This window comes from Rhinoraja longicauda, chromosome 12, assembly GCF_053455715.1.
Source record: "Rhinoraja longicauda isolate Sanriku21f chromosome 12, sRhiLon1.1, whole genome shotgun sequence".
Classification (NCBI taxonomy): Eukaryota; Metazoa; Chordata; class Chondrichthyes; order Rajiformes; family Arhynchobatidae; genus Rhinoraja; species Rhinoraja longicauda.
The window spans coordinates 45142800-45159606 of NC_135964.1; the positions used below are offsets into that span (position 1 = coordinate 45142800).

The 16807-nt window shown below is 44.1% G+C and overlaps 1 protein-coding gene across 3 annotated transcripts in view; it reads left to right on the top strand.

Moving 5' to 3' along the window:
- Positions 1 to 600: 600 nt before the first annotated feature.
- The window catches only part of ttc3 (tetratricopeptide repeat domain 3), a 77497-nt gene continuing 61290 nt past the window's right edge, over positions 601 to 16807 (top strand). For 2 of the 3 annotated variants that reach the window (XM_078409652.1, XM_078409654.1), the window contains exon 1: positions 10031 to 10093. The gene's annotated coding sequence lies outside the window, so the exon portion shown is untranslated. Of the gene's footprint in view, positions 944 to 10030; positions 10094 to 16807 lie in introns of those variants that run through there. The other variant, XM_078409653.1, reaches the window with a different exon arrangement.

Here is a 16807-nt window from a genome sequence, read left to right on the forward strand (position 1 = left end):
GTGAAAAGAACTCGACAGAATATACCAAACAGCAAAGCATGTCTGAAAGACAAATCACTAAAAAATTTAGGGTATGAGATGAAGGTTGCCACAGATTTAGGAACAGTAGTTCAGCTGATAGAGCAGCTGCTTCACAGTGTCAGAGACCAGGGTTCAATCCTGACCTCAGGTGCTTTCTGTGGGGAATTTGTATGTTCTCACTGCGATCGCGTGGGTTTCCTCCAAGCACTCCAGTTTCCTCCCATATCCCAAAAACATGCGGGTTTGTAAATTGTAAATTCGCCTCTGTAAACTCTCCCTAGAGTGTAGGGAGCGGATGCCGAAATGAGATAACATATGTTATGGGAATAGCGCACCCGGTGGTGCAGTACCGGGGATATATTACCCATGAGGCTGTAGCCAGAGTGATCCTGAATTAAAATGGCTGAACCCAAGACTCGAGTGTAAAGCCTCTGTTAATTAGTTGTGTAGCTGTACTGTAGCAGGTTACAGAAAGGAAACACACTAACAAAACATGGTGTCAGATCGGGGCCTGCTTCAGGATCAATCGAAAGGACGACAGCAGATGACGTTTGTGAGTAATTACTGCTGAGAGACGACTGTGGGGCCTACATTGTTTCCATTGATAGAGGGGTGGATTTATCAGGAAAATGGAGCAGCTGAAGCCCCCTAGGCAAATGAATTTTGAGGCAAGGGAGCTGCCAATGGAGTGGAGACAATGGAGGGAAGAGTTTGAGCTCTATGTTGATTTGAGCATGGAAGGGAAGGAGGACAAGACAATGAGGAAACTGCTAATGTACCTAGTTGGACCGCAAGGGAGAGAGCTCTACCAGACGCTAGAGACACGGACGCCGGAGGGCAACGTACAAGAGGTTACGCTAGCGCAGGCACTCGATGCTTTCGAAAAGCATTGTCAACCCGTGAGGAACGAGACCGTCGACAGGTATAGATTCTTTATGCGGAGCCAAGAGAGAGGGGAGACTTTTGATTCGTTTTTAATAGAACTGAAGCTCTTGGCAGCTCATTGCGGTTTCAGAGAGTTGAAGGATTCACTGATACGTGATAGAATAATATGCGGCATAAGGGATGACATGCTGCGGGAAAGACTTCTCCGAGAAACCTCACTTGACTTAGAAAAGAGTGTGAAGGCATGCCAGGCTTCGGTGCTGGCCAAGGGCCAGAGTTGATGTCCTGGTAGGGGACCAGCGACAAGATGTCTGTGCAGTGAGACATGAGGGGAAACGACACCAGCCAACCATAGAGTGCAAATACTGTGGATACAAACATGAGAGAAAGAAGGAGAAATGTCCGGCATATGGCAGGGAGTGTTTCAAATGCCATCAGAAAGATCATTTCGCCTCACAGTGCACGGAAAAGCAGGGGCAGCAGAAGAAAGAAAAGAAAGGGAAAAAACCTGTGCATGCAGTGGTGGAAGTGGAGAGTTCCAGTGATGAGTATGATGACAGTCAAGAGGTTGATGAAATTCACACAATGGAACTGCAACCAGAAGCAGGAAAAGCAGAAAGTGTGCACAGGGTTGAGGAGACTCAATTCCCAAAGAAAATCTTTGCCACCATGATGCTGAAAGGGAAGGAAGTAAAATTCCAGGTGGACAGTGGAGCCACATGTAACATAATTCCCAAGATGTATGTAAAGGATGTGGATGAAACCAAGCAAGTATTGTCCATGTACAACAATACGACAGTGGTGCCTCTTGGGAAAAGCAAAATGAGACTGGTAAACCCAAAGAATGGAAAGAAATACAAAGTAGAGTTTGTAGTCCTGGAGGAAGACTGCATTCCAATCCTGGGAAACAGGGCAGCCCAGCAGATGGGGCTCATCTCAGTGTGTACAGAGAACATAATGACACTGAATGGCAGTGAAATCCCTCTGACCAAGGAAAGATTGATAGCGGAGTATGCTGATGTGTTTGAAGGGACAGGTAAATTTGAGGGCAAGTACCATCTGCTGGTAGCTGACAGCATAACGCCGGTGATCCACCCACCACGAAGAATCCCTGTAGCCTTACGGAGTAAGCTGAAAGAGGAGTTAGGCAGACTGACAGAAGCGGAAATAATTGCCCCAGTAGAGACCCACACACCATGGGTATCCAGCCTTGTGTGTGTAGAAAAGCCCAATGGGAAGTTGAGAGTGTGTTTAGACCCGAGGGATCTGAACAAGGGGCTTAAAAGAAGTCATTACCCAATGACGACGATCGAAGATGTCCTCACCGACCTGAATGATGCCAAGGTCTTTAGCACGTTTGATGCCAAGAATGGGTTTTGGCATGTGGAACTGGGTAATTAGAGTTCTCAGCTTACGACATTTAACACACCATATGGTAGATATAGGGGGAGACGCATGCCGTTTGGTCTGTCCACGGCCCCTGAGGAGTTCCAGCGACGACAGAACCAAGTGCTGGAGGGCCTGGAAGGAGTGAGGTCTGTTGCTGATGACATCCTAGTGGTTGGGAAAGGAAAAACGGCAGAGGAAGCAGAAAGAGACCATGACAGGAAGGTTAAAGCTCTGATGGAGAGATGTCGTGACCGTCACCTGAAGCTGAACATAGAGAAGGCAAAGCTGAAGGTGAAGGAAGTCACTTTCATAGGACATAGAGTCTCTGCTGCAGGACTGAAACCAGATCCAGGGAAGGTAGAAGCAGTGCTACAGATGCCTAACCCAAAGGATGTCCAAGGAGTTCAGAGATTTATTGGCTTTGTTAACTACTTGAGTAAATTCCTTCCTGGATTAAGCGGTCTATGTGAACCGCTACGCAAGCTGACGCAGAAGGATGTCGTTTGGTGGTGGGCACAGGTGCATGACAGGGCGGTGATGGACATAAAGAAGCTAGTAACTGCCGAGCCAGTACTCAGATACTATGATCCATCCAAGGAGCTGACAGTACAGGCCGACGCGTCAGAAACTGGACTTGGTGCGGCGCTGATGCAGGAGGGCCATCCAGTTGCCTATACCAGCAGGGCCCTGACGGATGCGGAGACCAGATATGCACAAATAGAAAAATAATTGCTGGCAGTGATGTTTGGTCTAGAGAGGTTCCATGTGTACACATGGAAGGCCCGTGAATGTGCTGTCAGACCATAAGCCACTGGAGATAATCGCCACAAAACCACTTCATCGGGCACCAAAGAGATTGCAGAGGATGCTGGTGAGGATGCAGACCTATCATGTGACAATAAGATACAGACCAGGGAAGGAGATGCAGCTTGCAGACACACTGAGCAGAGCATATATTCAGACTGGCAAGACTGACAAGATCATGAGAGAACTGGAGACTGTAAACCTGGCAAGGCACATCCCAATAGCACAGCCTCTGCTAAATGGCATAAGGGATGCAACAGGAGAAGATGAGACTATGCAGAAACTGCAAGAGGTGATCAAACGAGGCTGGCCAGAGAACAAGAAGGATGTTGACCCAGAGCTCATCTCCTATTTCCATGTGAGGGACGAGCTGAGTGTTGGAGATGACCTCATATTTAGGGGAGAGAGCGTAATCATCCCTAAAGCCAGGAGACGCGACATGCTCACAAGAGTACATGATTCCCAAATTGGTGTGAATGGCTGTCTAAGAAGGGCAAGAGAATGTCTGCACTGGCCCGGAATGAGTGCAGAAATCAAGGACTTCATACAAAAATGTGAGACATGTCAAGCTCAAGGGAAAGAGCAACCAAAAGAAACGCTGCATTCCCATGAAATTCCAGAGACACCATGGGCGAAGGTGGGTGCAGATTTGTTCCACTTGGATGGAAGGAACTATTTGATCACTGTGGACTATTTCTCAGGATATTGGGAAATAGACAGGAAGGTTAAAGCTCGGCACGGTAGCGCAGCGGTAGAGTTGCTGCTTTACAGCGAATGCAGCGCCGGAGACTCAGGTTCGATCCTGACTACGGGTGCTGCACTGTAAGGAGTTTGTACGTTCTCCCCGTGACCTGCGTGGGTTTTCTCCGAGATCTTCGGTTTCCTCCCACACTCCAAAGACGTACAGGTATGTAGGTTAATTGGCTGGGTAAATGTAAAAATTGTCCCTAGTGGGTGTAGGATAGTGTTAATGTACGGGGATCACTGGGCGGCACGGACTTGGAGGGCCGAAAAGGCCTGTTTCCGGCTGTATATATATGATATGATATGATATGACTATCTAGAGAAAACACTGGCAGTGAATGTCATCCATAAAATGAAAGGCCAGTTCGCAAGATATGGAATACCAGATCAGCTCATCACAGATAATGGGCCATAGTTCACAGCTGAGGAGTTCAAGAGTTTTACCAAGAAGTGGCAGTTTGAACATACGAGCACATCACCCTATTATCCACAGAGTAATGGAAAGGCGGAGAGCAGTGTGAAAGTTGCGAAGTCATTGCTGAAGAAGGCTAAAGCTGCCGGAGCTGACCCTTACCTGAGACTACTAGCTTTTCGCAACACACGAACACCTGGCATGAGTAGCAGTCCAGTTCAAAGATTGATGAACAGACGTACCAGGACCATTCTACCGACTACTCAGAGGCTGCGCAAACCTGAAATTCCGAAAAAAGTAAGAGATGAGACAGGAGATGAGAGCAGCTAGAGACAGACAAACAGACTACTACAACAGAGGATCTCAAGATCTGATTCCCCTGAAAGCTGGCGATCCAGTTCGAGTGAAGCCGACCGATAATCGACATCAGTCCTGGAGGAAGGCTGTGGTTGTAGGCCGTGTTGCGCAACCCAGATCTTATGAAGTCAGAACCGAGGACGGCGTCATCTATCGTCGGAATCGGCGCCATCTGAGGAAGACCAACGAGCCATTTCATCGTGTTGATGTTGACCTAGATGACCTGGTGACGTTGCCTGAACCGGAGCGAGAAAATCGACCTATGAGCCGACCACCGGTCCCCAGGGAGCATCAAACCCTGACAACAAGATCTGGTAGATGCGTTCGAAAACCACGCTATCTGCAGGATTATGTGCCCACATAAGGATAGGGCCTGTACATGTAGTTGAATATAGATGTAAAGGATATTAGGTTATGTTTAAAAAGTTAATGTTATATTTTTGGTTATAGTTTGATATGCATTGTTTTATGTAGAAGTAGTGGTAATGGCTAATAAAACTGAATAAATAAAAAGGGAAAGGGAATGAGGAACCAGACATGTGTTGTTCAAAGTTTAGATAATTCCGAGCACTGAACTAAGATGCCATGGAAGAATTTAATTTATGGCTATACATGTAAAGTTCCTGTACATATCTGTTTTGTAAATAAAGGGGGATCTTATGGGAATAGCGCACCCGGTGGTGCAGTACCAGGGATATATTACCCATGAGGCTGCAGCCAGAGTGATCCTGAATTAAAATGGCTGAACCCAAGACTTGAGTGTAAAGCCTGTTAATTAGTTGTGTAGCTGTACTGTAGCAGGTTACAGAAAGGAAACACACAAACAAAACAACATAGAACTAGTGTGTGAACGAGTGATCAATGGTCAGTGTGGATTTAGTTGCCTGAAGGGATTCCAACTAGAACCTAGGATTCCTTTGTTCTCCACTATCATTGTTAGAGAGGAATGTGGAATTGATGTTACAAACGGATCAGCTATGATCTTATTTAATGATCGAGCAGACTCGTAGGGCAAAGTAGTCTACTTCTGCTCCCAAGTGACATGCTGTTATGTTTGTATCTTCATTCTAAATCTCTTCTCTAAGCACATTATCTGCCTTTATTCTATGTTATCTTGCAATCCAGGTTCATCCCCAGGGCCATAGCTGCTATGAACCGGTCCTGCTGAGCCAGATGGTCACATCGCACAGTGAACCGGCACAGATCTACTTGCACTTTATTCTGTTTTAAAACTGTTCTAATTTGTTTCATTGCGTTGTTTAAATTAATACTGACTAGCTAATTCATTTATTGCATCGTATGGGAGGCGCATTCCCAATCTCGTTGTACCCCTGTACAATGACAATAAAGATATATTGTATTGTATTGTATTGAACCCTATGTTTAGATTTTAGCAAGCTGTGTGTAAATTAGTGACTATCAATTTTGCAATTGTTTGCCTTTAGATACTCAAGAATTAAATAACATAAATTCTTTGTTTCTGATTCAAAGATAGGTCTTATCGATAATTTTAGCAAAATATTGAGGAAGTCTCTGCTTATTTCAAATCCAGAATAGTGCGGTAGGCTCAAGAGTTAAATGAAATCTTACTGGAATTTTCAATGTTCTGTTCGGGCTTTGATTCCAAATAATTTAAAATAATAGTTTGACTTATCTCCAATGCTAAAAGAACATGGCCTGCTTGCAAAACTGTCATCAGATTAATTCACAAGGAAACCAAGGTTTAAAACAATTAACCATTTATTCTATTGGAAACATTGATCCACTTCAGACACCACTTTGGAACAAAGTTTCATCATATTACGCTAAAATAAAATCAGAAATAAACACTTAACAGGTCAGACACAATCTGTGGAGAGCAAAACAGAATCAACATTTCAGATCAATAAAAGTGCTGGAGTAACTCAGTGGGTTAGGCAGCATCTCTAAAAGACGGATAGATGATGTTTCAGATTGGGACCCTTCAGAATGATTGTAGGGGAGGGGGCAGGAAACTGGAAGATAGGAGGGGCAGGACAAAGCATGGTAGGTAATAGGTGAACACAAGCAAGTGGGGTTTTTGATAGGCAGAATGTTGGACAAAGGCCAGAGATAAAAAGAACAGAAAGTGTGGAATAAATCAATATTCAGATCAATAACTGCTCATCAGTATCTTACAATCTCTTACTTCTGAGAAATGCTTGGAATATTTTCCTATATATTAATCATAAATGCAATGAACAAAAGAATGTGATGAAGATAGACACAAAGTGCTGGAGTAACTCAGCGGCTCAGGCAGCATCTCTGGAGAAAAGGAATAGGTGAAGCTTCGGGTCGGAACTTCTTCAGACTGAAGAAGGGTTCCAACTCGAAACATCACCTATTAGTTTTCTTCCTGTAAAGACTCTATCCCCTACTCCCAATTCCTCCGTCTACGCTGCATCTGCACCCAGGATGAGGTGTTCCATACCAGGGTATCGGAGATGACCTCATTCTTTAGGAAACAGGGTTTCCCCTCTTCCATTATAGATGAGGCTCTCACTAGGGTTTCCTCGATATCCCGCAGCTCCACCCCATCAGCCGTTGAAAGAGCTAATGGCTATTAACTCAGCATGATGGGACACTTGACCATTGTCTGCAAACCTGCTTGTATGCTTATGTAGCTTCTATATTGTTGAGAATGGAGTAATTCTTAGAAAAACCACAGAACATAACAATTACCGGAATAAGCTCTGTAGGACAACAGGAATTGCTTCTTGGGAGTTGCTTCTTGGAAGAATGACTAAGGCTACTATGTGAATTGAACAGTATATAACAAATTGTAAAATGCTGTATCTTTGAGTGGGGCCACAAGGGACTACTAGTATGTAAGCATACTGGTGATCACTCTCCCACTCCCGCATGCGTAATAAAGGATCGTGGTTTTAACTATATTTGACTAATGTGTTTTGTTGTCTCTTAGCGCGAATTGAATTTTAACACCGTCGCATACAGCATATAATCCTCCAACATTTTTGCCACCTCCAACGGGATCCCACTACTGGCCACATCTTCCCATCTCCACCCTTTTCTGCTTTCTGCAGAGACCGTTCCCTCCGAAACTCCCTGGTCAACTCATCCCTTCCCACCCAAACCACCCCCTCCCCAGGTACTTTCCCCTGCAACTGCAGAAGATGCTACACCTGTCCCGTTACCTTCCCTCTCAATGCCATCCAAGAACCTAAACAGATTTTCCAGGTGAGGCAGAGTCAACTTGCACCTCCTCCAACCTCCACTACTGTATCCGCTGTTCCAGGTGTCAACTTCTCTACATTGGCGAAACGAAGCACAGGCTCAGCGATCGTTTCGCTGAACACCTCTGCTCAGTCCATCTTAACCTAGCTGATCTCCCAGTGGCTCAGCACTTCAACTCCTCCTCCCATTCCCAATCTGACCTTTCTGTCCTGGGCCTCCTCCATTCTCATCCTGTCAGAATGAGGCCCAGTGCTAATTGGAGGAACAGCACCTCATATTTCACAAGGGGAGTTTACACCCCAGTGGTATGAACATTGACTTCTAACTTTAGATAGCCTTTGCTTGCCTTCTCTATCCCCTCCCCCTTCCCAGTTCTCACACTAATCTTACAGTCTCTGACTACATTCTATCTTTGTCCTCTTCCCTGACATCAGTCTGAAGAAGGGTCTCGACCCGAAACGTCACCCATTCCTTCTCTCCAGAGATGCTGCCTGTCCAGCTGAGTTACTCCGGCATTTTGTGTCTACTTTTCTCCAGAGATGCAGCCTGACCCACTGAGTTACTCTAGCACTTTGTGTCTATCTTCGGTATAAACTAGCATCTGCAGTTCCTTCCTACACTAAAGAATATGATGCACTGAGTCATCTTAAAACAATGGTATTTTATGACAAAAAACCTGGATGTGAGAAAAGGCCGCAATAAATCAAATCACCATTATGAATTAGGAGTCACACAGCACAGAAACAGGTCCTTCAGTCCAACTTGTCCATGTTAGCTCAACCCATTCAGTTGTAAAATGCAGCCTCAGTTAGATTTAATACAAAAAATACAAAAAATTAACTTGCAATCAAATTATAGTGCAGGGTAGGTTCTATGATTTGGCAAGATGGTAGTAGATTATTAATTAGGACAGATTAGACCATGAACTGAGGTATTCAGTATGAGAGATTGTAATATATTTAGCTCAGAGAAAATTATCCCCACTCAGAATAAAATTTTAACTATCAGCTAAAAAATGAAAAGAATATTTGGAAAACTTTATTGATGCAAAGAATTGTTGCAAACCGAAAGATGACAAGCATTCAGGGTATTACTTTCCAAAAGAGGTCAATAAATATTTGATGAAGAAGACATTAAAGGATATAAGGAGATGTAAGGATAATGGGTGGAGCAGCAAGTGTTCTCAGAGAGCTGGTACAGGCACTATCATTTAAAATTCAATGTTTTCAATAATATTCATAACAAGAATAAAAGTTATAAATACCTCATGCCATAAAACATTCGTAATAAATCCCTCATGCCTTCTGGTCTTTTGAACTCACATGAGCTGTTGATTTCTCAGCCAAGGAATATGTGACATTTCAGGTGGGAAGGTGGGTTCTGAGTTCTGACCCAAAACGTTTCTTTTCTCCAGAGATGTTACCTGACCCGCTGAGTAACTCCAGCATTTTGTGTCTGTCTTTGGTAGAAACCAAAAATCTGCAGTTCTTTCCTACCCATGTTCTCCAGCGATGCTGCCTGACAAAAAATATCTATATACTAAAACTCTCGTTTGTTATCTTGTTTGTGACTGAACTTCAGCCAAAACAGTACACGATAGCGCGACAATTTTAGGCCCACCTTACTCACCATTGTCACTTTAGTGATAATGCAAGTAGTTTTATTGAAATCGGTGTTATATTTTTTAAGTTATTCACATTTTAAAGTTTAAAAGGAGGAGGAGGGGGGGAGGGGGGAAGGGAGGGGAGGGGGGAAGGGGGGGGGGAGGGGGGAAGGGGGGGGAGGGGGGGGAAAGGGGGGGAGTAGGGGGGAGGACAGGGTGCTGCACCAATGCAGGAGAGGTTTGGGCCTAACGGGTCCACTTTGTCTAGTAGATATATAAATACAGTACAAAACAAGAACAGTGCAAAAAATACTCTTTTACCATTTTCAGAGCTTTTTATACATTCGTCGGTAATTATACATGCGGTAGCGTTGGCAAACTATCCTTATTATTTCTTATTATCCTTACTATTTCAGCACTTTTATGTGTTTTTGCTCTGTAATGAAGAAACCTGTAACCTTGGTCAGAGCCTGACGACCATGACTCCATTGTGAGTGGGACGTCTTTGACGTCGTTGTTAGGGTAGTGGCGTCGATACGTCCTTGCGTGCGTGCGTGTTGACGTCACGTACGTTCTCCAGCTCGCCAACCGCCCGCCTTCGTTCAGCGGGTCGTCGTGGACGGTCTGTCTGGCAGGCTGGCTGGCGGGGACGGCGAGGACGTGAGGTGAGTGCCACACACGCAATGCTCGAGTGAGTAACTCAGCGACGTTGCGGCTTCTTCAGCCCCGCGATGGTCTCCGCGGGCCTGATGCGGCGCTTTCCCCTCCCGAGGGACTCCCATCGTCGCCAACCTCTGCTGCCGGTCAGGCGCTTCATGTCAGGAGCGGGAGCACCCATCGTCAGGGCGGCAGCTGAGGGCCACGATGTCCCCAACTCACTCCCCCTCTCCCCACTCCCCCTCTCCCCACTCCCCCTCTCCCCACTCCCCCTCTCCCCACTCCCCCTCTCCCCACTCCCCCTCTCCCCACTCCCCCTCTCCCCACTCCCCCTCTCCCCACTCCCCCTCTCCCCACTCCCCCCACTCCCCCTCTCCCCACTCCCCCTCTCCCCACCCCCTCTCTCCCCACCCCCTCTCTCCCCACCCCCTCTCTCCCCACCCCCTCTCTCCCCACCCCCTCTCTCCCCACTCCCCCTCTCTCCCCACCCCCTCTCTCCCCACTCCCCCTCTCTCCCCACTCCCCCTCTCTCCCCACTCCCCCTCTCTCCCCACTCCCCCTCTCTCCCCACTCCCCCTCTCTCCCCACTCCCCCTCTCTCCCCACCCCCCCTCTCTCCCCACCCCCCCCTCTCCCCACTCCCCACTCTCCCCACTCCCCCCTCTCCCCACTCCCCCCCTCTCCCCACTCTCCCCCTCTCCCCACTCCCCCCCTCTCCCCACTCCCCCCCTCTCCCCACTCCCCCCCTCTCCCCACTCCCCCCCTCTCCCCTCTCCCCACTCCCCCCCGCTTCCTCTCTCCCCTCTCCCCCCACTCCCCCCCGCTTCCTCTCTCCCCTCTCCCCCCACCCCCCTCAAATAAACAAACGAACCAGGGGATAGCTGTTTTCCCACAAATATACAACATCTGTCTTTGTAGGTGACAGATTTTAGGACCAGTGGGAGGTGAATATTAATCTTATTGGATAATGGCAAAATTCTTAAGTGCTGTGTGTTGCTGTCATCCAAATTAATAAAGACTATTTTAAGCTCTGATATGCTCTGATAGTGGAAATACTTTTGAAAGTCAAGAGAGAGCTAAACTGGCTAGTCCAAATAAGTTTCTGGTCAGTGGTCATCCTGACTTTGTCCATACATTCAGGATGTTAGTTAGTTAGTTGATCTATTGTCACATGCATAGCGATACTGTGACAAACTTGTTGAGCATGTTGTACAGTCACATTATGCGGTACATGAGTACAATAAATCCTCCTCTGGAACAGCACACACTGTCACCACATTCCAGTACCATATTTCAACTTCAGATAGACACAAAAAGCTGGAGTAACTCAGCGGGGCAGGCAGCATCCCTGGAGAGAAGGAATGGGTTTCGGGTCGAGATCTTTCAGACTGAAAGACATGGGAAATGCCTGGTTCGCGGGATGCCATGTCCCATTGCCACTCCGTGCAGCTCTGCTCACCCAGCTGCTCCAGGGCCTCCTATGGCCACCTCTACCAACACCATGACCCGCAACCAGGACAAATCTGTTACCTCGAGCAACCTCCCCAGTGTATGTGTGTACTTTCTTGAGGTATATTCCACAAATATCCAGAAATTAATGTGTTAGGAACCTCCCCTTTTCGAACAGGATCCCTGTAACCGCTTGCTGATGTCATCAGCCAAGCTGAAGAGCTAATCATTTTTAAGAATTCTGGCAGATAGATTTTATTACTGAGGAGCTGACTTTATTGCTGACTTTATTGCTGAGGAGCTGATGTATACTGTGTTTATTACTGTGCCTGATATTGATAGTTGTGGATTTAAAGATGAGAATGCATTGAATTTTATGGGAAGGTAGTTAAATATTTGTAAAGATTATAACTACTATTTTAATGTCTTCATTGTTGTGGCAAGAGGCTATCGCTGGCAAGGCCAGCATTTGTTGTCCATTTCTAATTTCCCTTGAAAAGAGAGTGGTGAGCCTCCTCTTTGAACCATGACAGTCCCGGTAAAGCTACAGTCATGGTGCTGTCCCACAAGGAAGTTCAGTGCTTGTTAAGAGCAGTAAGTAGATAACTTGTATGTCAACAACATCAAGAAATTTTATGTCACACCACTGTCTGTCCACTATTGTATAATGTTATTTGTTTCTAAAGGATGATTCACCAAAGAACTACAATCCATTAAATGTGACTAATCATACTTGTTACTCCTAAGTCTTAGGCGCACTATTCTGATTACACTTTTTTTTTCATTGTATTCTCAGAACCTTTTAGATTTGTTCCCGTAACATTATGTCCTATGACCTTTGCAAAGGTGTTCCCTGCATAATTGTACGCTCTTAGACAATAGACAATAGGTGCAGGAGTAGGCCATTCAGCCCTTCGAGCCAGCACCGCCATTCAATGCGATCATGGCTGATCACTCTCAATCAGTACCCCGTTCCTGCCTTTTCCCCATACCCCCTCACTCCGCTATCCTTAAGAGCTCTATCCAGCTCTCTCTTGAAAGCATCCAACGAACTGGCCTCCACTGCCTTCTGAGGCAGAGAATTCCACACCTTCACCACTCTCTGACTGAAAAAGTTCTTCCTCATCTCCGTTCTAAATGGCCTACCCCTTATTCTTAAACCGTGGCCCCTTGTTCTGGACTCCCCCAACATTGGGAACATGTTTCCTGCCTCTAATGTGTCCAATCCCCTAATTATCTTATATGTTTCAATAAGATCCCCCCTCATCCTTCTAAATTCCAGTGTATACAAGCCTAATTGCTCCAGCCTTTCAACATACGACAATCCTGCCATTCCGGGAATTAACCTAGTGAACCTACGCTGCACGCCCTCAATAGCAAGAATATCCTTCCTCAAATTTGGAGACCAAAACTGCACACAGTACTCCAGGTGCGGTCTCACCAGGGCCCGGTACAACTGTAGAAGGACCTCTTTGCTCCTATACTCAACTCCTCTTGTTATGAAGGCCAACATTCCATTGGCTTTCTTCACTGCCTGCTGTACCTGCATGCTTCCTTTCAGTGACTGATGCACTAGGACACCCAGATCTCGTTGAACATCCCCTCTTCCTAACTTGACACCATTCAGATAATAATCTGCCTTTCTATTCTTACTTCCAAAGTGAATAACCTCACACTTATCTACATTAAACTGCATCTGCCATGTATCCGCCCACTCACACAACCTGTCCAAGTCACCCTGTAGCCTTATTGCATCTTCCACACAATTCACACTACCCCCCAGCTTAGTATCATCTGCAAATTTGCTAATGGTACTTTTAATCCCTTCATCTAAGTCATTAATGTATATCGTAAATAGCTGGGGTCCCAGCACCGAACCTTGCGGTACCCCACTGGTCACTGCCTGCCATTCCGAAAGGGACCCATTTATCCCCACTCTTTGCTTTCTGTCTGTCAACCAATTTTCTATCCATGTCAGTACCCTACCCCCAATACCATGTGCTCTAATTTTGCCCACTAATCTCCTATGTGGGACCTTGTCGAAGGCTTTCTGAAAGTCGAGGTACACCACATCCACTGACTCTCCCCTGTCAATTTTCCTAGTTACATCCTCAAAAAATTCCAGTAGATTTGTCAAGCATGATTTCCCCTTCGTAAATCCATGCTTAAATCAACATTATTATCCATGCTTAAATCAACTAAAATCAACATTTAGTATCATATTATTTGTTATTCATTTGACTCTCTTCAACTTTCATGCCTGAATGTTAGACTCTTACCATTCATATAGGACCCTTCATTGGAAAGAGTTCAAAATAATAATTCATTGAAACTGCCATGTTGTATTTAGAATTATCAATTCTTGATTCTGCCATCAAAATTTGCCCATTGTCTATTTAATGCCGATTTCACATTGTCTAGTTGCTCTTTTGTATTCTTTTCAAATAAACGATTTTGATCCCTTTTAATCCTCATAAGGTTGTGTAAGTAATTGTATATTTTAAGACGGGTGAGAAAATTGGCAATAAGAACAGAAACCTATCTGTATATTATGCAATGGTCACCTGATATTTCATAAATGCCTTGTATTAACAAACATACAGCCGAGTGAAACTGAAAGGACAAGTAATTCCAGTTTCCGATTAAGCCAAACTGAAACCAGTCATCACACCAGAAGTGTTGTAATATGAAGATGAAATAAACTAATATATTTAGTTGAATCAGATATCCATGATTTAAATTTTTTAATTTGCAATATAAAATCGCAACATATCTTGTGACTGCTAGAATATTAATTTCACATGCTCCAGCTCTTGTGAGTTATTTCACATACTCCAACTTTTGTGCTCTATGAGGTGTGCTTTATATATTGTGACGGTATAAAGGAAAAGGGTTTTGGGAAATAAGGTTGAGGGTAGAGCCCTCAAAAATTGAAATAGACTTGTACAGGCTGATAATGGTAGTGCCACATGATGACCATCTTTTGGCAGTTCCATTGCCAAATTCCACACGTACAAGGCATGTAGGAAGGAACTGCAAATGCTGGTTTAAACCAAAGATAGACACAAAAAGCTGGAGTAACGCAGTGGGACTGGCAGCATCTCTGGAGAGAAGGAATGGGTGTCGTTTCGGGAAGAAGAGTCTCATCCCGAAATGTCACCCATTACTTCTCTCCAGCGATGCTGCCTGTCCCGCTGGGTTACTCCAGCTTTTTTTGTCTAGCCTCACTTGTACAATCCTGGGAGTATGGAAGTGGGTGTCGCCATGAATGAGAACTAGCTAGTGTGTTTGGTTGGTCCAGCTACAAGAACCAGAGTACTCTGTAGCAAGGTATTCACTTTTTGACTCTAAGGCTTCCACCATCTTCAAGGTATGAGTATGGATGACTGTAGCTCCCTTCATAAAGTACACATGAACAAATTAACTAGAAGCAGGAATAGGTCACTAAACCCCAAGCATGTTCTCTGCCATTTAATGTTAATCTTATCTTCACATTCCTGTGGAAATTTGCCACCCCCTTGCTTATCAAGAATTTATCTACCTGTGCTTAAAAATATTCACATAAAGTTAAAGTTTGACCACTCAATAATATTAATATTGTGTGTCTCTTTTTTCATCAACCGCTGTCACAACGGGTTCACGGGTCGTCTAGTGAGTCTTAAAAGGGTGACCCAAACCCTCTGCAGTGCTAGATTTTTCAACAATAAGCATACACTGGTTAGGTTTACAATCAGATCATGATTATCTTGGATTGCAAAGGTTATTCTTAATTCGTATGTTCTTTATACTGGATTAGGAATTTCTGTCTCCAGGGCAGGAATGCACGATTGCGATTGTGTAGCTGTAGCAGAAAATGCTAATAGATAATAAAAAGGAGAGGTGGAGTTTTTTTGTCCATACCATTGCTGTGTCATAGTGCACAGGAAGAAACAGTTCAAAATATATTTTGGGCACTATCTTAAATAATCTTCCTGAGAACTGCAAATGATGAATATTTTGTAATACAACAAATGCTATTTTAGGATCAACAGTCATGGATGATTCCAGCTCAGACTTGTATGATATTAAACTGCTCACTTATCTTTACAACTTCATATTATGTTCATCGAAAACTTGAAATGGAGAAATTTGCTTACAAAATACTGAACAAATATTGGTAGCTCTTGGTTATGTTGTATAAGCTGTTACTATGCAAAAGATTATGAAATTTTGAACACTTTTGGGAAACTTGTGGAAATACTGAACTGGTCAGAAAACAGATATTAATTAAAGTGTGAATGAAAGTGCGGATATTAATTAAAGTTAATAAAATTCCAGAATGAGCCATTCTTTGTGTCTCCATCAAAATTATCATTTGATTAGTGATGCACATTATATGCGGTCTCGTGAGCAGTTAACCTTAAAAAATTGCACATTAATTAGCAGCTCATGCTGAATAAAATAAATTGAAGAAATCAGAAGACATAAAACTAAACAGTTCCATTAATGAAAGCTGTTTGCCATGCCTATTATTAATAAATAAACCAAAAGTTTTCTAATCACATTAAATATCCCTATTATATTTAGCAATGTAAATATGAAAATCTACAAGTTTTGGAAATATGAAAAAAATGAAATGCTAGATATACCCGGCAGATCAAACATCATCCAGAAAATGAAATGGCATGAATACTTTAGATGTTCTAATGATTATTTAAAGAATCTAATTGTTTCTTGGATGTTTTTGTGGATGCATGTTTACTCCCAACATGCAATTAGACTTCTTGTTCTAGATCTTCCAAAGTCTCTTTGGAACTGTAAAAGCAAAGCAAATTATTTATCCTCCCTGACTTGCTCATAGGAGGTTTTTATCACCTTCCATATACTAGATAACTTGATTTCAAATGTTCAGTTAAATATAGGCCAACCTGCTAGGGAATAATTGTTACACAGTGGTAGTTTACATTACACTTGCATTGGAGCATGTACATTCTAACATGCATGTTTCTTTAACATGCTACTTAATAAAATAGTGTTGAAATAAAGTTTTTTGCTGTTGTTTCATATTATACTTACATTTCCATAGGACCACGAGGCACAGCAGCAGAATTAGGCCTTTTAGCCCATCGCGTCTGTTCCACCATTCAATTATGGCTGACCTGTCTATCCTTCTCAACCCCATTTTCCTACCTTCTCCCCAGAACCATTGATGCCCTTTCTAATCAAGAATCTATCTGTCTATCTCTGCCTTAAATATATCCACTGCCTTTGCCTCCGTAGCCTTCTGTGGCAAAG